This window comes from Tachypleus tridentatus, chromosome 10 (assembly GCF_004210375.1).
Source record: "Tachypleus tridentatus isolate NWPU-2018 chromosome 10, ASM421037v1, whole genome shotgun sequence".
Classification (NCBI taxonomy): Eukaryota; Metazoa; Arthropoda; class Merostomata; order Xiphosura; family Limulidae; genus Tachypleus; species Tachypleus tridentatus.
Genome location: NC_134834.1, coordinates 19,112,692 through 19,137,553, shown reverse-complemented (window position 1 = coordinate 19,137,553; position 24,862 = coordinate 19,112,692). Strand labels below are relative to the sequence as shown.

Genomic DNA, 24,862 nt, shown 5'->3' with positions numbered 1-24,862 from the left:
AACACAGTTAGTAATGATACTTCTAAATACATTACCACAACAGAGTTTGTAATGATACTTATAAATACATTACCACAACACAGTTAGTAATGATACTTATAAATACATTACCAGAACACAGTTAGTAATGATACTTATAAATACATTACCACAACACAGTTAGTAATGACACTTGTAAATACATTACCACAACACAGTTAGTAATGATACTTATAAATACATTACCACAACACAGTTAGTAATGATACTTATAAATACATTACCACAACACAGTTAGTAATGACACTTGTAAATACATTACCACAACACAGTTAGTAAGGATACTTATAAATACTTTACCATAATACAGTTAGTAATGACACTTGTAAATACATTACCATAACACAGTTAGTAATTATACTTGTAAATACATTACAACAAGACAATTAGTAATGATACTTGTAAATACATTACCACAACACAGTTAGAAACGATACTTGTAAATACATTACCACAACACAGTTAGAAACGATACTTGTAAATACATTACCACAACACAGTTAGTAATGACACTTGTAAATACATTACCACAAGACAGTTAGTGATGATACTTATAAATACATTACCACAACACAGTTAGTAATGACACTTGTAAATACATTACCACAACACAGTTAGTAATGATACTTATAAATACATTACCACAAACACAGTTAGTAATGATACTTGTAAATACATTACCACAACACAGTTAGTAATGATACTTATAAATACATTACCACAACACAGTTAGTGATGATACTTATAAATACATTACCACAACACAGTTAGTAATGATACTTGTAAATACATTACAACAACACAGTTAGTAATGATACTTATAAATACATTACCACAACACAGTTAGTAATGATACTTATAAATACATTACCACAAGACAGTTAGTGATGATACTTGTAAATACATTACCACAAGACAGTTAGTGATGATACTTCTAAATACATTACCACAACACAGATAGTAATGATACTTATAAATACATTACCACAAGACAGTTAGAAACGATACTTGTAAATACATTACCACAAGACAGTTAGTGATGATACTTGTAAATACATTACCACAAGACAGTTAGTGATGATACTTGTAAATACATTACCACAAGACAGTTAGTAAGGATACTTATAAATACATTACCACAAGACAGTTAGTGATGATACTTGTAAATACATTACCACAACACAGTTAGTAATGATACTTGTAAATACTTTACCATAACACAGTTAGTAACGATACTTGTAAATACATTACCATAACACAGTTAGTAATTATACTTGTAAATACATTACAACAAGACAGTTAGTAATGATACTTCTAAATACATTACCACAACATAGTTAGTAATGATACTTCTAAATACATTACCACAAGACAGTTAGTAATGATACTTATAAATACATTACCACAACACAGTTAGTAATGATACTTATAAATACATTACCACAACACAGTTAGTAATGATACTTGTAAATACATTAGCACAACACAGTTTGTAATGATACTTGTAAATACATTAGCACAACACAGTTTGTAATGATACTTGTAAATACATTACCACAAGACAGTTAGAAACGATACTTGTAAATACATTACCACAAGACAGTTAGTGATGATACTTGTAAATACATTACCACAAGACAGTTAGTGATGATACTTGTAAATTCATTACCACAACACAGTTAGTAATGATACTTGTAAATACATTACCACAACACAGTTAGTAATGATACTTGTAAATACTTTACCATAACACAGTTAGTAACGATACTTGTAAATACATTACCATAACACAGTTAGTAATTATACTTGTAAATACATTACAACAATACAGTTAGTAATGATACTTGTAAATACATTACCACAACACAGTTAGTAATGATACTTCTAAATACATTACCACAACATAGTTAGTAATGATACTTGTAAATACATTACCACAACACAGTTAGTAATGATACTTATAAATACATTAGCACAACACAGTTTGTAATGATACTTGTAAATACATTACCACAAGACAGTTAGAAACGATACTTGTAAATACATTACCACAAGACAGTTAGTGATGATACTTGTAAATACATTACCACAAGACAGTTAGTAATGATACTTCTAAATACATTACCACAACACAGATAGTAATGATACTTATAAATACATTACCACAAGACAGTTAGAAACGATACTTGTAAATACATTACCACAAGACAGTTAGTGATGATACTTGTAAATACATTACCACAAGACAGTTAGTGATGATACTTGTAAATACATTACCACAACACAGTTAGTAATGATACTTATAAATACAATACCACAAGACAGTTAGTAATGATACTTCTAAATACATTACCACAAGACAGTTAGTAATGATACTTATAAATACATTACCACAACACAGTTAGTAATGATACTTATAAATACATTACCACAACACAGTTAGTAATGATACTTATAAATACATTAGCACAACACAGTTTGTAATGATACTTGTAAATACATTACCACAAGACAGTTAGAAACGATACTTGTAAATACATTACCACAAGACAGTTAGTGATGATACTTGTAAATACATTACCACAACACAGTTAGTAATGACACTTGTAAATACATTACCACAAGACAGTTAGTAATGATACTTGTAAATACTTTACCATAACACAGTTAGTAACGATACTTGTAAATACATTACCATAACACAGTTAGTAATTATACTTGTAAATACATTACAACAAGACAGTTAGTAATGATACTTATAAATACATTACCACAAACACAGTTAGTAATGATACTTGTAAATACATTACCACAACACAGTTAGTAATGATACTTGTAAATACATTACCACAAGACAGTTAGTGATGATACTTGTAAATACATTACCACAACACAGTTAGTAATGACACTTGTAAATACATTACCACAAGACAGTTAGTAATGATACTTGTAAATACTTTACCATAACACAGTTAGTAACGATACTTGTAAATACATTACCATAACACAGTTAGTAATTATACTTGTAAATACATTACAACAAGACAGTTAGTAATGATACTTATAAATACATTACCACAACACAGTTAGTAATGATACTTGTAAATACATTAGCACAACACAGTTTGTAATGATACTTGTAAATACATTAGCACAACACAGTTTGTAATGATACTTGTAAATACATTACCACAAGACAGTTAGAAACGATACTTGTAAATACATTACCACAAGACAGTTAGTGATGATACTTGTAAATACATTACCACAAGACAGTTAGTGATGATACTTGTAAATTCATTACCACAACACAGTTAGTAATGATACTTGTAAATACATTACCACAACACAGTTAGTAATGACACTTGTAAATACATTACCACAAGACAGTTAGTAAGGATACTTATAAATACATTACCACAACACAGTTAGTAATGATACTTGTAAATACATTAGCACAACACAGTTTGTAATGATACTTGTAAATACATTAGCACAACACAGTTTGTAATGATACTTGTAAATACATTACCACAAGACAGTTAGAAACGATACTTGTAAATACATTACCACAAGACAGTTAGTGATGATACTTGTAAATACATTACCACAAGACAGTTAGTGATGATACTTGTAAATACATTACCACAACACAGTTATTAATGATACTTGTAAATACTTTACCATAACACAGTTAGTAACGATACTTGTAAATACATTACCATAACACAGTTAGTAATTATACTTGTAAATACATTACCACAAGACAGTTAGAAACGATACTTGTAAATACATTACCACAAGAGAGTTAGTGATGATACTTGTAAATACATTACCACAACAAAGTTAGTAAGGATACTTATAAATACTTTACCATAATACAGTTAGTAATGACACTTGTAAATACATTACCATAACACAGTTAGTAATTATACTTGTAAATACATTACAACAAGACAATTAGTAATGATACTTGTAAATACATTACCACAACACAGTTAGAAACGATACTTGTAAATACATTACCACAACACAGTTAGAAACGATACTTGTAAATACATTACCACAACACAGTTAGTAATGACACTTGTAAATACATTACCACAAGACAGTTAGTGATGATACTTATAAATACATTACCACAACACAGTTAGTAATGACACTTGTAAATACATTACCACAACACAGTTAGTAATGATACTTATAAATACATTACCACAACACAGTTAGTAATGATACTTGTAAATACATTACCACAACACAGTTAGTAATGATACTTATAAATACATTACCACAACACAGTTTGTAATGATACTTATAAATACATTACCACAACACAGTTAGTAATGATACTTATAAATACATTACCAGAACACAGTTAGTAATGATACTTATAAATACATTACCAGAACACAGTTAGTAATGATACTTATAAATACAATACCACAAGACAGTTAGTAATGATACTTATAAATACATTACCACAACACAGTTAGTAATGATACTTGTAAATACATTACCACAACACAGTTAGTAACGATACTTGTAAATACATTACCACAACACAGTTAGTAATGATACTTCTAAATACATTACCACAACAGAGTTTGTAATGATACTTATAAATACATTACCACAACACAGTTAGTGATGATACTTATAAATACATTACCACAACACAGTTAGTAATGATACTTGTAAATACATTACAACAACACAGTTAGTAATGATACTTATAAATACATTACCACAACACAGTTAGTAATGATACTTGTAAATACATTACCACAACACAGTTAGTAATGATACTTATAAATACATTACCACAACACAGTTAGTGATGATACTTATAAATACATTACCACAACACAGTTAGTAATGATACTTGTAAATACATTACAACAACACAGTTAGTAATGATACTTATAAATACATTACCACAACACAGTTAGTAATGATACTTATAAATACATTACCACAAGACAGTTAGTGATGATACTTGTAAATACATTACCACAAGACAGTTAGTGATGATACTTCTAAATACATTACCACAACACAGATAGTAATGATACTTATAAATACATTACCACAAGACAGTTAGAAACGATACTTGTAAATACATTACCACAAGACAGTTAGTGATGATACTTGTAAATACATTACCACAAGACAGTTAGTGATGATACTTGTAAATACATTACCACAAGACAGTTAGTAAGGATACTTATAAATACATTACCACAAGACAGTTAGTGATGATACTTGTAAATACATTACCACAACACAGTTAGTAATGATACTTGTAAATACTTTACCATAACACAGTTAGTAACGATACTTGTAAATACATTACCATAACACAGTTAGTAATTATACTTGTAAATACATTACAACAAGACAGTTAGTAATGATACTTCTAAATACATTACCACAACATAGTTAGTAATGATACTTCTAAATACATTACCACAAGACAGTTAGTAATGATACTTATAAATACATTACCACAACACAGTTAGTAATGATACTTATAAATACATTACCACAACACAGTTAGTAATGATACTTGTAAATACATTAGCACAACACAGTTTGTAATGATACTTGTAAATACATTAGCACAACACAGTTTGTAATGATACTTGTAAATACATTACCACAAGACAGTTAGAAACGATACTTGTAAATACATTACCACAAGACAGTTAGTGATGATACTTGTAAATACATTACCACAAGACAGTTAGTGATGATACTTGTAAATTCATTACCACAACACAGTTAGTAATGATACTTGTAAATACATTACCACAACACAGTTAGTAATGATACTTGTAAATACTTTACCATAACACAGTTAGTAACGATACTTGTAAATACATTACCATAACACAGTTAGTAATTATACTTGTAAATACATTACAACAATACAGTTAGTAATGATACTTGTAAATACATTACCACAACACAGTTAGTAATGATACTTCTAAATACATTACCACAACATAGTTAGTAATGATACTTGTAAATACATTACCACAACACAGTTAGTAATGATACTTATAAATACATTAGCACAACACAGTTTGTAATGATACTTGTAAATACATTACCACAAGACAGTTAGAAACGATACTTGTAAATACATTACCACAAGACAGTTAGTGATGATACTTGTAAATACATTACCACAAGACAGTTAGTAATGATACTTCTAAATACATTACCATAACACAGATAGTAATGATACTTATAAATACATTACCACAAGACAGTTAGAAACGATACTTGTAAATACATTACCACAAGACAGTTAGTGATGATACTTGTAAATACATTACCACAAGACAGTTAGTGATGATACTTGTAAATACATTACCACAACACAGTTAGTAATGATACTTATAAATACAATACCACAAGACAGTTAGTAATGATACTTCTAAATACATTACCACAAGACAGTTAGTAATGATACTTATAAATACATTACCACAACACAGTTAGTAATGATACTTATAAATACATTACCACAACACAGTTAGTAATGATACTTATAAATACATTAGCACAACACAGTTTGTAATGATACTTGTAAATACATTACCACAAGACAGTTAGAAACGATACTTGTAAATACATTACCACAAGACAGTTAGTGATGATACTTGTAAATACATTACCACAACACAGTTAGTAATGACACTTGTAAATACATTACCACAAGACAGTTAGTAATGATACTTGTAAATACTTTACCATAACACAGTTAGTAACGATACTTGTAAATACATTACCATAACACAGTTAGTAATTATACTTGTAAATACATTACAACAAGACAGTTAGTAATGATACTTATAAATACATTACCACAACACAGTTAGTAATGATACTTGTAAATACATTACCACAACACAGTTAGTAATGATACTTGTAAATACATTACCACAAGACAGTTAGTGATGATACTTGTAAATACATTACCACAACACAGTTAGTAATGACACTTGTAAATACATTACCACAAGACAGTTAGTAATGATACTTGTAAATACTTTACCATAACACAGTTAGTAACGATACTTGTAAATACATTACCATAACACAGTTAGTAATTATACTTGTAAATACATTACAACAAGACAGTTAGTAATGATACTTATAAATACATTACCACAACACAGTTAGTAATGATACTTGTAAATACATTAGCACAACACAGTTTGTAATGATACTTGTAAATACATTAGCACAACACAGTTTGTAATGATACTTGTAAATACATTACCACAAGACAGTTAGAAACGATACTTGTAAATACATTACCACAAGACAGTTAGTGATGATACTTGTAAATACATTACCACAAGACAGTTAGTGATGATACTTGTAAATTCATTACCACAACACAGTTAGTAATGATACTTGTAAATACATTACCACAACACAGTTAGTAATGACACTTGTAAATACATTACCACAAGACAGTTAGTAAGGATACTTATAAATACATTACCACAACACAGTTAGTAATGATACTTGTAAATACATTAGCACAACACAGTTTGTAATGATACTTGTAAATACATTAGCACAACACAGTTTGTAATGATACTTGTAAATACATTACCACAAGACAGTTAGAAACGATACTTGTAAATACATTACCACAAGACAGTTAGTGATGATACTTGTAAATACATTACCACAAGACAGTTAGTGATGATACTTGTAAATACATTACCACAACACAGTTATTAATGATACTTGTAAATACTTTACCATAACACAGTTAGTAACGATACTTGTAAATACATTACCATAACACAGTTAGTAATTATACTTGTAAATACATTACCACAAGACAGTTAGAAACGATACTTGTAAATACATTACCACAAGAGAGTTAGTGATGATACTTGTAAATACATTACCACAACAAAGTTAGTAAGGATACTTATAAATACTTTACCATAATACAGTTAGTAATGACACTTGTAAATACATTACCATAACACAGTTAGTAATTATACTTGTAAATACATTACAACAAGACAATTAGTAATGATACTTGTAAATACATTACCACAACACAGTTAGAAACGATACTTGTAAATACATTACCACAACACAGTTAGAAACGATACTTGTAAATACATTACCACAACACAGTTAGTAATGACACTTGTAAATACATTACCACAAGACAGTTAGTGATGATACTTATAAATACATTACCACAACACAGTTAGTAATGACACTTGTAAATACATTACCACAACACAGTTAGTAATGATACTTATAAATACATTACCACAACACAGTTAGTAATGATACTTGTAAATACATTACCACAACACAGTTAGTAATGATACTTATAAATACATTACCACAACACAGTTTGTAATGATACTTATAAATACATTACCACAACACAGTTAGTAATGATACTTATAAATACATTACCAGAACACAGTTAGTAATGATACTTATAAATACATTACCAGAACACAGTTAGTAATGATACTTATAAATACAATACCACAAGACAGTTAGTAATGATACTTATAAATACATTACCACAACACAGTTAGTAATGATACTTGTAAATACATTACCACAACACAGTTAGTAACGATACTTGTAAATACATTACCACAACACAGTTAGTAATGATACTTCTAAATACATTACCACAACAGAGTTTGTAATGATACTTATAAATACATTACCACAACACAGTTAGTAATGATACTTATAAATACATTACCAGAACACAGTTAGTAATGATACTTATAAATACATTACCACAACACAGTTAGTAATGACACTTGTAAATACATTACCACAACACAGTTAGTAATGATACTTATAAATACATTACCACAACACAGTTAGTAATGATACTTATAAATACATTACCACAACACAGTTAGTAATGACACTTGTAAATACATTACCACAACACAGTTAGTAAGGATACTTATAAATACTTTACCATAATACAGTTAGTAATGACACTTGTAAATACATTACCATAACACAGTTAGTAATTATACTTGTAAATACATTACAACAAGACAATTAGTAATGATACTTGTAAATACATTACCACAACACAGTTAGAAACGATACTTGTAAATACATTACCACAACACAGTTAGAAACGATACTTGTAAATACATTACCACAACACAGTTAGTAATGACACTTGTAAATACATTACCACAAGACAGTTAGTGATGATACTTATAAATACATTACCACAACACAGTTAGTAATGACACTTGTAAATACATTACCACAACACAGTTAGTAATGATACTTATAAATACATTACCACAACACAGTTAGTAATGATACTTGTAAATACATTACCACAACACAGTTAGTAATGATACTTATAAATACATTACCACAACACAGTTAGTGATGATACTTATAAATACATTACCACAACACAGTTAGTAATGATACTTGTAAATACATTACAACAACACAGTTAGTAATGATACTTATAAATACATTACCACAACACAGTTAGTAATGATACTTATAAATACATTACCACAACACAGTTAGTAATGATACTTGTAAATACATTACCACAACACAGTTAGTAATGACACTTGTAAATACATTACCACAAGACAGTTAGTGATGATACTTATAAATACATTACCACAACACAGTTAGTAATGACACTTGTAAATACATTACCACAAGACAGTTAGTAATGATACTTGTAAATACATTACCACAACACAGTTAGTAATGATACTTATAAATACATTACCACAACACAGTTAGTAATGACACTTGTAAATACATTACCAGAACACAGTTAGCAAACAAGAACGTTGCCAAAACTTTCCAACAATATTAATAAATATTTCCTCATAAATAATAATAAATCAATAATAACGGAATCGAGAGAAAAAAGCCCAGAAAGAAAGAAATAATAAAAAAAAAATACAGTAAGTACAATCATTTAGAAGTACATTCAAATATCAATAATAATATCCACTGATAGGCAGTTTTTATTCACGAAGTTTCTCGTGACTTTTTTTTCAGTTTTTTCCATCTTACCCTGACGCTGCCTGGTAAATTAAGGTTTCCGACTCGAAATCTGAGGGTCGCAGGTTCGAATCCCTGTTGCACCAAATATGCTCGCCCTTTCAACCGTGGGAGCGTTATAAAGTTTCAGTCAATTCCACCATTCGTTGGTAAAAGAGTAGCCCAAGAGTTGGCGGTGGGTGGTGATGACTAGCTGCCTTCCCTCTAGTCTTACACTGCTAAATTAGGGATGGCTAGCGCAGATAGCCCTCGAGTAGCTTTGCACGAAATTCAACAACAAACGTACTCTTACGGTACTTGTTTACTCTCAGTCACATGGACGTATTTAGGCTTAGGTCTGCACACCCAAGAAATCTAACTTCTAGGAGTTCACTTCCGTCGGATGCAGTGGTATCTCTGGGCCTTGCACTCTCTCTGACTGTAAACTTCAAAAAGAAAACAAAGATCTCTGCATAACATAAAACGTACGTTATTTAAGTAAGTTTACGTTCTTATCTGTTTTATATGCACTGGGTGTGTATGTGTAAGCCTAAGGCAACAATGCGTCACAGTGTGTGTTTTTATGTTTTTGGAATTTCGCACAAAGCTACTCGAGGGCTATCTGTGCTAGCCGTCCCTAATTTAGCAGTGTAAGACTAAAGGGAAGGCAGCTAGTCATCACCACCCACCTCCAACTCTTGGGCTACTCTTTCACCAACGAATAGTGGGATTGACCGTCACATTATACGCCCCCACGGCTAGGAGGGCGAGCATGTTTAGCGCGACGCGGGAGCGAACCCGCGACCCTCGGATTACGAGTCGCACGCCTTACACGCTTGGCCATGATGCGTCACAGAGCCAGTATAGTAGCAAATAGGCAGAATTTAAATTACCAATTTCCATACTCAGTGTCCTTTAGTAATCTGTCTAGGATGTTCATCTTTTTGTTTCTTAATCTTGTTTTGATTGGAACTCGTCGTAAACTGTTATACTTTATTACTTTTTGTTTTTCGTAATCCCTTCCTAGCAAAGTAACTATGTGGCGTTTAGCGTAGGTTTATATCCATATAGTCGTAATAATAGCCAATGGTAAAGTTAAACAAGGACCTGAACAGTATCAGATTTCATTCCAGTTTGGGATATATTAAACCTAAACTAAGGAACGGCTTTTATATTCTTGAATATTTTAAGATATAATAATCTCTACTCTAAAATAAGATGAAAGTATAATGGTAATAACATAAAAGCAGAGATTAAATAAAGTTTTATTTTAAATTCTAATGCAGTTGATTTAGCCTAAAAAAAACACGTTTATTTGTTTACAATAACTTATTCATGTGAACCTGGAAATGTCTTATTTATCATGAGAAGGTATATAGTAAAAATAATGTGTTTGTGTGTTTTATAATAGCAAAGCCACGTCGGCCTATCTGCTGTGTCCACAAAGGGTAATCGAACCCATGATTTTACCGAAGGCTCACCGCTGTCCCAGGGGGTCAGGAGTAACATGTTTTACAGGATAAACAACAACAGTTTACTACTACTTAATGCATGAAGGCCCGGTATGGCCATGTGGTTGGGGTGCCTCGCTCGTAATATGAAAATCGCGGGTTCGAATCGCGGTCGCACCAGACATGCTCGCTCTTTCAGCCGTGGGGACGTTATAATGTTACAGTCAATTGCACTATTCGTTGGTAAAATAGTAGCCCAAGAGTTGGCGGTGGGTGGTGATGACTAGCTGCCTTCCCTCTAGCTTTACGCTGGTAAATTAGGGACGGCTAGCGCAGATATCCCTCGTGTAGCTTTGCGCGAAAATACAAAAACAAACAATAAATAAAATATGAATATATATAGATAAAGAACTTTTGAGAAACGCAATCTTTTGCGTAGTGTTTTACACGTGATCTGCCCCTGGTGGAAGAATGGTAAGTTTATGGCCTTACATCGTTAAAATCCGAGGTTTAATTCCATTCCCCGCGGTGGACACAGCAGACAACGAATATGTGGCTTTAAAACAAACAAAACAATAAACATAGTACGTTGTTTGTCTGTTTTCAGCGTTATCACTTCGCAAAGTGCCTGAAACCTGTTCACATAATGAGTTAGAAATCAACATTCCATTTGCCGACATGCATGCACTTCTGTTTCTTGGTAAAAGTAAAGTGTTTCCTGTTCATTATATAAACTGGAACACTCTCCCTAACAGTCCTCTCGTAATAGAATGAAAATTTAAAAAAAAAAAATGACTGAGCTACCTATTACGTCTTAGACATATTACGAAATTTCCTATTGGATATTTTGTTAAAACACGCCTACTTATTACTTTAACTTTATCACTAAATAATGTTGTTGTTTTTTATATAACTTATTATTTATTATTACATCGAGATATTGTTGGTTGCTCTAACCATTCGGAACCTTCTATTATAATTAAACTACAGATTTTATCCTTTTGGAAGTTCTATTTGATGTCGCATTTTGATAAAATGCAATAAGCCGTGGATATAACCGATGACATGGGTACCTAACTCCTTGGTGTCTTTACTGCCCCTCCTGGTGAGTCAGCGCCAATTCTGACGTTTTGTCACGTTAGAAACATCGGTTTGTTTTTCCACCTGCTGGTAAACTTAATTAACCACTTGTGTGGTGTATTCACTACGTGTTATTAGAGTAATAACGTCAAATAGTATTGTGCTGTAATAGTTAAGATGTTCCGTCTCGTGCTTTAATAACTGAGATGTTTCTTATCGTGTTCTGATCACTGAGATGTTTCGTCTCGTGCTGTAATAGTTGAGATGTTCAGTCTCGTGCCCATGACGTACAAACAAAGCTTCCCTTTTTCTTCAGAACTCTCGTACATTGTTTTAGTAAATAACAATGTTTAGTCGCATCCTACCAGACACAGTGTCTAGACTTCTTTTCATTTGAGAACTTTTTAAATGTATACAACTATGATATAAAAAGTCGTAAGTGAAACCTCGTGCTAGAGAATTGTATTCTGTGACTCCCAACGTTTGGAATTTACGTCTGTTAAACTTGTTAAGTAGATCATAACTAGATGTTATCACACTGTATTCTGTAGTTGAACGTTTTGGATGCTTACTGTTTTTGGTATTTCAGCATTTTGTTCTTAATACCAGTTCTGAAATAATCGGTGCAAATTAGTGCATCAAACACTTTTTGATTTGGTAAATAAAACAAAAAGGAATTACTCAGCATTTGAAAAAAAAATCATTGAGGATTTCTTTTTTCTTTGAATTTCGCGCAAAGCTACACTCTTTTACCAACGAATAGTGGGATTGACCGCACATTATAACGCCCCCATGATTGAAAAGGCGAGTGTATTTGGCGCGACGGGGATTCGAACCCGCGACCCTCAGATTACGAGTCGCACGCCTTAACCCACCTGGCCATGCCGGGGCCTTCAGGATTTTTAAAGCATCACTCTTATTTGCTGATTATCTTAAGCCTAAGACATTTTTAAAGCTGTTTAATACCTGTAATAGGGTTTGTTTGTTTTTAACGCCACATCATTCTTGAGAAATCTCCTATGGCTGTGGCATCAAAGAAAGATTGGCTCCCCTAGTATAAAGGATCCGAAAACTATTAACTAGGTTATCACTGTCTCCTTTCCTTAGGTTTCCTTCGAGCGAGATAAATCTTCTCATGAACAAACACGGTAGACTAAAATATGTTTAAGCTTTGTCGAACTTTAATTGTATTTATAAAAAATTATTTATAAATTAATTGTATTTAAAAACTTAAAGAATTATCCAATTAGTTAGGTAAATAAAATTCAGGTTGCGTATGAAGTTGACGTCATTAACAGCAATCGGTAGAGCCTGCTGAAAACAAGGCTATGCCTTACATTTTGTCTAATTGGATGAAATGTGTTTTAAATTCTTTATTTTCGTAGAACCAGCGCCATCTATACAAAAAATTGTAACAAAATGACTGTTGACCCGCCATGTTTACTCTTCTCTTAAACATACTCCTTAGATGTGGAGTATATGTTCTGTGTTTGTGTGTTTTCTTATAGCAAAGCCACATTGGGCTGTCTGCTGTGTCCACCGAGGGGAATCGAACCCCTGATTTTAGCGTTGTAAATTCTTAGACTCACTGCTCTCCCAGCGAGTGATGTGTACGTTCAGTATAACGTTTATGCACTAATATCATGTTTTACATTTACGAAATGGTTTTTGCACATGTCATTTTTTGTTCCCAAAAAAATTCACTTTAGTAATTTTTATACTTAAAATAAAATTAATTGTTTTCTGTTTTATAGTTCGTTTGCTTAATTATTTTAAATGTAAATCTACGTTGGGCTGTCTTCTGTGTCCACCGAGAGGAATTGAGCCCCGGATTACATGAGTTAAGGCGTTCGCCTCGTAAGCTGAGGGTCGTGGGTTCAAATCCCCCTCGCACGATTGGCTCCCCTAGTATAAAGGATCCGAAAACTATTAACTAGGTTATCACTGTTTCCTTTCCTTAGGTTTCCTTCGAGCGAGATAAATCTTCTCATGAACAAACAACGCGTAAAACACCCTAACGCCCCTCTGCGGTGTAAAAGAGGAACTACAATTCAAACATTACATTTGGTAATTAATAAGGTTAGACAGATATAAATGATGCATATGGTAGGACCAATTAGAAAACAAACACCGGACTTATCAGGTTTTTCCTTTGTAATGTCCTGGGAGTTAAATCTCTTTATTAATACCAAAGAAATTCGATATCTGGCTATAAATATAGCAGATGTTTATCAAAGGTTAGCTTAAATTTCTCAACTTTGTAAATATATTTTATGAGGTATCTGATTCATCATTTGGATAACAATCGGTATTATTTTGTTTGCTGTTATGTTCAATGAAGTAATTTTATTTACACATTCGTTAACACTGATACATCAAATTCTGTGGTATAGGTAATTGTAAATATTCTATAGACTGTTTATTGTGTCACTTTGTGTTAAAGCAAATAACTGTTCAAAAGTTAAACAACGACCGTAGAAGAAAGGAATATATAAACTGTATACATGTATAAAGAACAGAGACAATGGAACACTTGTAACCACTTGAAAAAACATCCAGTGACATTCGTACCATTTGTATTTGATTTATACATAAAGTTGACATTTGTTTGTTTGTACTGTTTGGAGTTACGCGCAAAGCTACACATTACGGGTATCGAAACTCGGTTTCTAGCAGTGTAAATTCACAGGAATACCGCTGTGTCACTGGCGTCGTTAAAATTTGAAACCGTAGATTTCACAGGTTAAAATTAAATTATTTGTTTAACATAAAGCTACGTAGTGGGCTACTTGTGCTCGGCCAACCGCAGGTTTCGATTAATTTGATCGGGATTTGGAGTGGTCATGTGCTGTGTTGACATCTCCATCCTTGTAACACTGATGTCTTCGTGATTCGTCCAGGTCAGCATCGTTAAACTGCTAAATACTAAAAATCACATAAATGATGGTTCTGTGTTTATGTAAAGTTATTACTATGGTAACGTTAATCATGTCAAGGCTAAGTCCACTTATTCTTCATGACGAGAAACCCACTTGAAATAACAATGTATCTCAGATACGGAACATCTCAACTATTACAACACGAGACGAAACATCTCAGTGATTAGAACACGATAAGAAACATCTCAGTTATTAAAGCACGAGACGGAACATCTCAACTATTACAGCACGAGACGAAACATACCAGTAATCAGAACACGATAAAAAACATCTCAGTTATTAAAGCACGAGACGGAACATCTCAACTATTACAGCACGAGACGAAACACCTAGTGATCAGAACACGATAAGAAACATCTCAGTTGTTAAAGCACAAGACGGAACATTTCGGCTGTTACAGTACGATAAGAAACATTTCAGTGATCAGAACGCGATAAGAAACATCTCAGTTATTAAAGCACGAGACGGAACATCTCAACTATTACAGCACGAGACGAAACATCTCAGTGATAAGAACACGATAAGAACCATCTCAGTTATTAAAGCACGAGACGGAACATTTCAGCTGTTACAGCACGAGACGAAACATCTCAGTGATCAGAACACGATAAGAAACATCTCAGTTATTAAAGCACGATACGGAACATCTCAACTATTACAGCACGAGACGAAACATCTCAGTTATTAAAGCACGATACGGAACAGTTCGGCTGTTACAGCACGACAGGAGAAAGCTAGCTTGTTTCACCTTTTTTTATCAACAAAGATGTTACAGTATCTTGTAGCCTCGAGCAACAAAAACCGTTGATTCCAACGTTGTACAAACCAGATCAGTATTTGATGCTGTTCGCAGTTCTTCCTCTTGTCAAAGCCCCAAGTTACTATAATAATGGGTAAAACTAAATAATTTAATTATTAAATAAGTGAATAATTAAGGAGAAATAATCTATTTCTACAGCACAATAGACCTAATTAATAGCAATTTGTATGCTAAGCCTAAATAATTGGAGGTATTAAAAAATTACACTATGTAACACAAATTTTGTTCCTGGATAGTATGTGTTATTTCTTAATTGGTTATATTGTAAAAGTACAGAAAATGGCCATTATTCCCTTTAAACTTTGATTTTGCGACCTTCATGGCTCAGCGGTGTGTCTTCGGACTTACAACGCTAAAATCCGGGTTTCGATACTCGTGGTGGGCAAAGCACAGATAGACTATTGTGTAGCTTTGTGCTTAATTCAAAAACAATAACAACAACGACTTTTGTCACCTGGATAATGAAATTTAGAAATTAACCTATTTTCTGTGTAAAAACAGACAAATTTGTACATTTTCATTTACATGAGGTCTGAATAAAACAACATATGAATCAAGATTTACATGTATTTATACTAAAGTTATACAAAAATGTTTAGAAGTCAGTAGTTTTTCGAAATTAGCGACTGTAGTGTAACTCACTTTCACGAATCAGCCCCAAATATAGTCTCCCATCATGTTTTTGTTATATGCTCCCAGGTCACAAAAACAAAGTTTGAATAGAAAAATAGGTCTTTTCTATTTACTTTAGGCATGAACAATTGTGAAATAACACTTTCTGTCCAGGAACAAGAAACAGTAAACATTTTGTTACATCGTGTAATCATAGTATTTTTAACTAATATGTATTCCTATTAAACCAACCACTTTAGCTTAACAATACTGAGTTTAATAACTAACGTAGATCACTTTGAAGATAAATGTTCACTATATTATTGTCCTCTGCCATTTTCAATTCGAAAATTAGTATAGGCACAGTAAATATACACAATTGTACATTGTGGCGTCATCGTGTCAGACATGAATAACTGACGCAATCCATGAGACATAAAATGTTGGATTTATTTTTGTTTATTTGTCTCTTGTTCGAATAACATATTTTTATTAAAGAAATAACGCGCCTTTAGATAAATAAAGTCCTTCGCCAGATTGGAATGTTTGTTCATTTTTGCACCAAGATACTCGAGCTGTCTGTGCTAACTACTCGTGAGTTAATCGTGGTCAAAAAGTGAGATTTGGCAGTCACTTATATCAGGGGTAAATGGAAGTTATTACAGCACAATACGAAACATCTGTTATTACAATACGAAACGTAACATCTGTTATTATAGCACGAGACGAAACCTCTGTTACTACAATACAAAACGTAACATCTCAGTTACTACAGCACAATACAAACATCTGTTATTACAATACGAAACGTAACATCTGTTATTATAGCACGAGACGAAACCTCTGTTACTACAATACAAAACGTAACATCTCAGTTACTACAGCACAATACAAACATCTGTTATTACAATACGAAACGAAACATCTCAGTTACTACAGCACAATACGAAACATATGTCATTACAATACGAAACGAAACATCTCAGTTACTACAGTATAATGTGAAACATCTGTTATTACAATACGAAACGAATCATCTCAGTTACTACAGCACAATACGAAACATGTTATTACAATACGAAACGAAACATCTCAGTTACTACAGCACAATACGAAACGAATCATCTCCGTTACTACAGCACAATGCGAAACATATGTCATTACAATACAAAACGAAACATCTCAGTTACTACAGCACAATACAAACATCTGTTATTACAATACGAAACGAAACATCTCCGTTACTACAGCACGATACGAAACATCTGTTATTACAATACGAAAAGAATCATCTTAGTTACCACAGCATAATGTGAAACATCTGTTATTACAATACGAAACGGTTTTATAAATATAATAGCAGATGCATTTAGCAATCAAATAGAGTATAACTTTCAGAAAACCTAAGAGGGGGAAGATCAGGAGATCAACGAATGATATAACGTAAGTTTTCTGTGTTCCATGTTGAATATTTTGAAGAATATATACAGAAAGAAGCAATTAAACATTTTCCTTCATCATTTGTGAGGCATCATTAGAACAAGACATTCAGAGAAATAGACAATTAACAGACTCGAACTTCCCCTTCCTTACACGTGAAATATTAGTCCTAGTAAATATGATTCTGGTAACTCCAAACATTCACTCAGGTTGTATATCAAGAAAATATTTGAGTCCCTCGTGAACACTTATATCGCACGTGCCAAAGTTCTAAAAATTACTTGCTATTAATGCTTTAACATAAAACGGTCGTTCTGATAAACCACGCTAGGTCTGTTATCACGGATCAACACTGTTAAAATTTCATACCACTAACAAACCAGCGGTACGGCCAGATGGTTAGGTCACTCGGCTCTTAATCTGAGGGCCGCGGGTTCGAATCCCTGCCACACCAAACATTCTCACCCTTTCAGCTGTGAGGGCATTATAATGTGAAGGTTAATCCCAATATCTATTGGTAGCCCAAAAGTTGGCGGTGGGTGGTGACGACTAACGGCCTTCCCTCTAGTCTTACACTGGTAAATTAGGTACAGCTAGCGCAGATAGCCCTCAAGTAGCTTTGCGCGAAATTCAAAGAATAAAAACAAGCATTAGCCGTCCCTAATTTAGCAGTGTAAGACTACACGGAAGGCAGCTAGTCATCACCACCCACCGCCAACTCGTGGGCTACTCTTTTACCAACGAATAGTGGGACTGACCGTCACATTATAACGCCCCCACGGCTGAAAGGGCGAGCATGTTTGGTGTGACCGGGATTCGAACCCGCGACCCTAGGATTACGAGTCGAACGCCTTAACACGCTTGGCTATGCCGGGCCCACGACCAATCCAGATAGCCCTTGAGTAGCTTTGAGAGAAATTAAAAAAAAAAATTAAAAATTAAGGAAACTTTTAGCAACTTCGTTCTTAGTTTCTGGTACATTGTATCTGTTCCATTGCTAATAACATGCTACATTTCCTAATACAGTGTCAAATATTACATATACACGCTGCCTTATCAGTCAAAATTTTAGAAGTTGTTATTAATTGAGTTAGCTCGTAATTAGTCGTGTCGGGTAATAAAAACAATATTTATCAATTACTTATTAGACTTTGATGACTAACCCAAATAACTAACCATGACAACGACTGATATCAGATCGCCACAACGCTACCACGAGTATTTCAGCGTTTCCATGACAGCATATAGCCAACGAATTGACAAGGTTTATTTACGTATACGTCACCTGTATTAGCTCTTCTAGTTCTTTACAGACCTATGTTGAATCAGGTTACTAAATGGTGAGTTATATTATAGGGATCTTTGATGATTCAAATTCAGAAAATTTTGTTCACCCGAAAATTTTTGACAAAAACAAGTTGATGTTAAGATCGGACCGGTGTGGCCAGGTGGGTTTAGACGTTCGACTCGTCATCCGAGGGTCGCGGGTTCGAATTCCAGTCGCACCAAACATGCTCGTCCTTTCAACCGTGGGGACGTTATAATGTGACGGTCAATCTCACTATTCGTTGGTAAAAGAGTAGCTCAAGAGTTGGCGGTGGGTGGTGATAACTATCTGCCTTCCCTCTAGTCTTACACTGCTAAATTAGGGACGGCTAGCACAGATAACCCTCGTGTAGCTTTGCGCGAGATTCAAAACAAACAAACCAATGTTAAGATCTGAATAGAGATTTATAATTATTATTTTATAAAAATCACGTAAGATGTTAAAAACAAACAATTTTGAAAAGCTATAATTATTCTATAACTTACAAATTATTTCCATGCTTCATATAACTATCAAAATCGCGATTTTGTAACTACAGCTCATCTTACTGGGCCCAGCATCGCCAGATGGTTAAGGCACTTGACCAGTAATCCGAAGGTCGCGGTTTCGAATCCCCGTCACATCAAACATGCTCGTCCTTTCAACCGTGGGGACGTTATAATGTGACGGTCAATCCCAGTACTCGTTGGTAAAAGAGTAGCTCAAGAGTTGGCGGTGGGTGGTGATGACTAGCTGCCTTCCCTCTAGTCTTACACTGCTAAATTAGGAACGGCTAGCGCAGATAGCCCTCATGTAGCTTTGCGCGAAATTCAAAACAAACCGAAACTCATCTCACTGTAATCAATACTGATAATACGTGTTATACGACGGATACGTCGTGCAATGACTGACAGATTATGTATTTCCCACAAGTATGTTTATTTATATATTACGGGCGTAATCTGTAGGTATAAAGCCTAATTAATTCTTCGTAGAGTAAAGATATACAAGACTTCAAATGAAAACCTTTTCTTATTTTTAAGTATTATCTTCTAAAAACTGGAAAACTTTTCCTTACTAATAATATACCTAAAATGCATTTATTCTAAACCTTCATATAAACCATGTGTTACATTAAACTAGCTTCTGCTGTGAATGCTGTCGTAACACAGTAACATTTCTGCTTCTTTTGTGTGTATCAAACTTTAAGATTTCCCGGTGGAGAGTGCGCTTACCGTTTTATTTATTTTAGTACTGAATTCAGTGTTTTACAACAAACAGAAATATTTTCTATGTTATAGACAAGAGTAATCTGAGAGTTAACAGTCTGGATTCTGCTCCGTATTGCAAGAATATGTTTGTGACTAAGAAATGTTAAATGTGTTATTAACACACTTTCAGCGGTTTCACTTTTATGGGAAATTATTGCAAACATAAAAATCGAAAAAAAATAATGTTCATAGTAGATGCAAATTTAGCTTCCATACTGACACCATCAGTCTGACGAGTTGAGTTTCTGTACTAACACCATCAGTCTAATAAGTGTAGATATTATGCTGACACCATCAGTCTGACGAGTTGAGTTTCTGTACTAACACCATCAGTCTAATAAGTGTAGATACAATATTAACACCATCAGTCTAATAAGGGTAGATACAATATTAACACCATCAGTCTAATAAGTGTAGATACCATATTAACACCCTCAGTCTAATAAGTGTAGATATTATGCTGACACCATCAGTCTGACGAGTTGAGTTTCTGTACTAACACCATCAGTCTAATAAGTGTAGATACCATATTAACACCCTCAGCTTAAAAGTTTAGCTATCATACTAACACCATCAGTGTAATAAGTTTAACTTCCATATTGACACTATTAAGTATAATAACATTATTTTAAATATCTGAACAAAACTTCGAACGAGGGTAAATAATTATGGAATTGTAATATTTTCGGAACAAACACCAAAAAATAGTTCCTACAATATACCTTTTCACTCATTAAGTTTGTGCTTAGAAAAATTATAGGTGGCGTTGTGAAGTAAGGGAGATTATATTTATTTTTATCATTTCCTTTTAATATTTTTTATTTCGCGCAAAGCTACACGAGGCCTATCTGCGCTATCCGTCCCTAATTTAGCAATGTAAAACTACAGGGAAGGCGCTAGTCATCACCACCCACCGCCAACTCTTGGGCTACTCTTTTACCATCGAATAGGGGGATTGACTGTCACATTGTAACGCCACCCCACCTGAAAGGGCGAGCACGTTTAGTGCGACGGGGATTCGAACCTGCGACCCTCAGATTACGCGTCGAACGCCTTAACCCACCTGGACATGCCGGACCTTATTTATTTTCAAATAAATTTCTTGAATAGATGAATTAAATTGTGAAATAAAATTATATAAATATAAACATATTTTAATTGTAAAGGTAAAGGCTTAACTAACTTATATTTATCATTAATCTAATCTTTTCAACTTAGGTGACGAGTTTGTATTTATATGATATTATGTTATGTTATGAAACCTGAATGTTCTAAAATTATACAATAAATTGGTAAACTCTGCATTGCGTTAATCATTATGAGTAGGTAATATGAAGAAGTTTTCCATATCCTTGAATGTCGTCAGAATTCGATGTCCACATTTACTACATAAAATCTGAATAAGTTATATATAGCAACAAATGAAAGGTCTAAATAATTAGTAAAAATCCTTAACATTATTGATTATTCGAATCTTAAATCGCTAGAAACCACGTTGCGATATCGTGATGGATGTAGCTTTGTGCTTAACTAAAACAAAATAAAATGTCATCTTAAGTATGTCTTAAGGAGATATAAACCGTAAGTCAAGTAGCACTCAACCCATTTAATAAATAGATCTATAATATAGGAGAGAAAAATAGGTCTTCTATGGCTTGATTAATATATTGAACATTGCAATTTGGAGTTAACCGCAAGGTTGCACGCTGGGGGCGATTAATAAAGTTGAAATTTGATAGAAACAACAATAATGATGTATTGTACTCAAATCTTTGATTTCTATGTTTTATTGTAAATGAATTCACGATGTGTCCCGGCATGGCCAGGTGATTAGGGCTCTAGATTCGTAATCCAAGGGTCGCGAGTTCGAATATTCCGTCACACCAAACACACTCTTCCTTTTAACAGTGGGGGCGTTATAATATGGCTGTCAATCCCACTATTCGTTGGTAAAAGAGTAGCCCAAGAATTGGCAGTGGATGGTGATGACTGGCTGCTTTTCCTCTTGAGTTACGCTGCTAGCGCAAATAGACGATTTATCACTGTTACAATACGTTGTTACAGAAATCATAAAATAGATGTTTTTACAAAGGTGTTTCTTGTTTGTTTTAAACATTCCTACTATAATAGTTTTATCAATATATGACAATAACATGTTGTTCCAAATAGATTGTTCTACTCCCTATAATTCAACCAAGTGTTTTATTAGCCCAGTTAGGTATTTTATTGTAAAAACAAAACAAAAATCAACTCGAATCGTCATGTTAAATAAACCTTGTTTAGTTTATACTGCGTTTACCTCTTACCGTGTGAATTACACACACAAAAAACTGTTATCTGATCAGTTATCTCCAGAAAAAAACACACAAAAGAGTGTTATCCAATCAGTTATTTTTAGAAAAAAAACACACAAAATAGTGTTATCCAACCAGCTATCATTAAAAAAAGGCACACACAGAACTGTTATTCAATTGGTTATCTTTAAAAACGTACACACAAAACTGTTCTCCAATCGGTTATCTTTAAAAACATACACACAAAACTCTTATCCAATCAGTTATCTTTAAAAAAATCACACATAAAACTGTTATCCAATCGGTTTCTTTAAAAAACGCACACACAAAACTCTTATCCAATCAGTTATTTATCACACATATAGTTTTTTATTTTCAACGAACTTCATTTTTTGGGTGATTCTGGTTCATTTTAACTCACCAGAAATATTCATCTTAACCTCATTGTTTTCACTAACCTACTTCTGACATTTTCTTTGATGTCTTTTTTTTTGTAATAATTTGTTTTCTTCTTCGTTCGGGCCCGGTTAGTACCTGAAAGGGTGACCACCTTGGAATATCGGGTGATCATGACATTTTAGGACCCGGCATGGCGAAGCGCGTTAAAGCGTGCGACTCGTAATCCGAGGGTCGCGGGTTCGCATCCCCGTCGCGCCAAACATGCTCGTTCTTTCAGCCGTTGGGGCGTTATAATGTGACAGTCAATCCCACTATTCGTTGGTAAAAGTGTAGCCCAAGAGTTGGCGGTGGGTTATGATGACTAGCTGCCTTCCCTCTAGTCTTAAACTGCTAAATTAGGGACGGCTAGCGCAGATAGCCCTCGAGTAGCTTTGTGCGAAATTCAAGGACAAACAAACTTCTCTTTCGACATTTCTTACAGCACTACTTAATCAAATCTCCACCTCCAATCTTTAACCATAACATTTTAACTTTCGTCACTGTTACTGCTTCCTTACTCACGTTTTTCTCCCACAAATTGTAGTTATTAATTTCAGGGTCTCAACATCTGTTTCGTCGAGACTTTCTTCACACTTCCAACTTCCACTTCTTTACGAATATTGAATTAGATAAGATAAATTTAACCAGAGTTTTTTTTTTTGCTTTTCTTACACCGTTAACCAAAGTATTACACCTACTTTGTCTTCTTCCTCCTTCTGTTCACCCACGCGATCAAGACAAGTCTGAAAAACAAAATTTCAATCGATTTGTTATCCTACGAAACTACCGATCTCCACAGCGACGACTGGCACAAGCCACGTTGCTTTTCACTTGTGCTCGACGTAGTATTTTAAGCCTGATTCTGAAACCAAGCCAACTTCTTTCATCGCGAAGCTTCAAAGCGATTCACACAGAACAGTGCGAATTTTTTTTTTTTACAAGCGAATAACTTATCCTTTGAGGTCGAGTTGGGTGAGGATATAAACGTAACAAACAGCTGTAATTCACTTTTTTTTTGGTTTTGATGGGAATCTTAATTTGATATCAGTGGTTTGAAGTTAACGAAGAGATAGTTAAAAAATAGAGCCATCGGTGTTATTCAGTCTCGTG

The 24,862-nt window shown here is 33.4% G+C and overlaps 1 long non-coding RNA gene across 1 annotated transcript in view; it reads right to left on the bottom strand.

The window, feature by feature from the left end:
• The window catches only part of LOC143228021 (uncharacterized), a 54,718-nt gene extending 30,082 nt beyond the window's left edge, over nucleotides 1-24,636 (bottom strand). Inside the window, exon 1 of the long non-coding RNA XR_013015150.1 lies at nucleotides 24,451-24,636. This is a non-coding gene — a long non-coding RNA (uncharacterized LOC143228021). The remainder of the gene's footprint in view (nucleotides 1-24,450) is intronic.
• Between the last annotated feature and the right edge of the window lie 226 nt (nucleotides 24,637-24,862).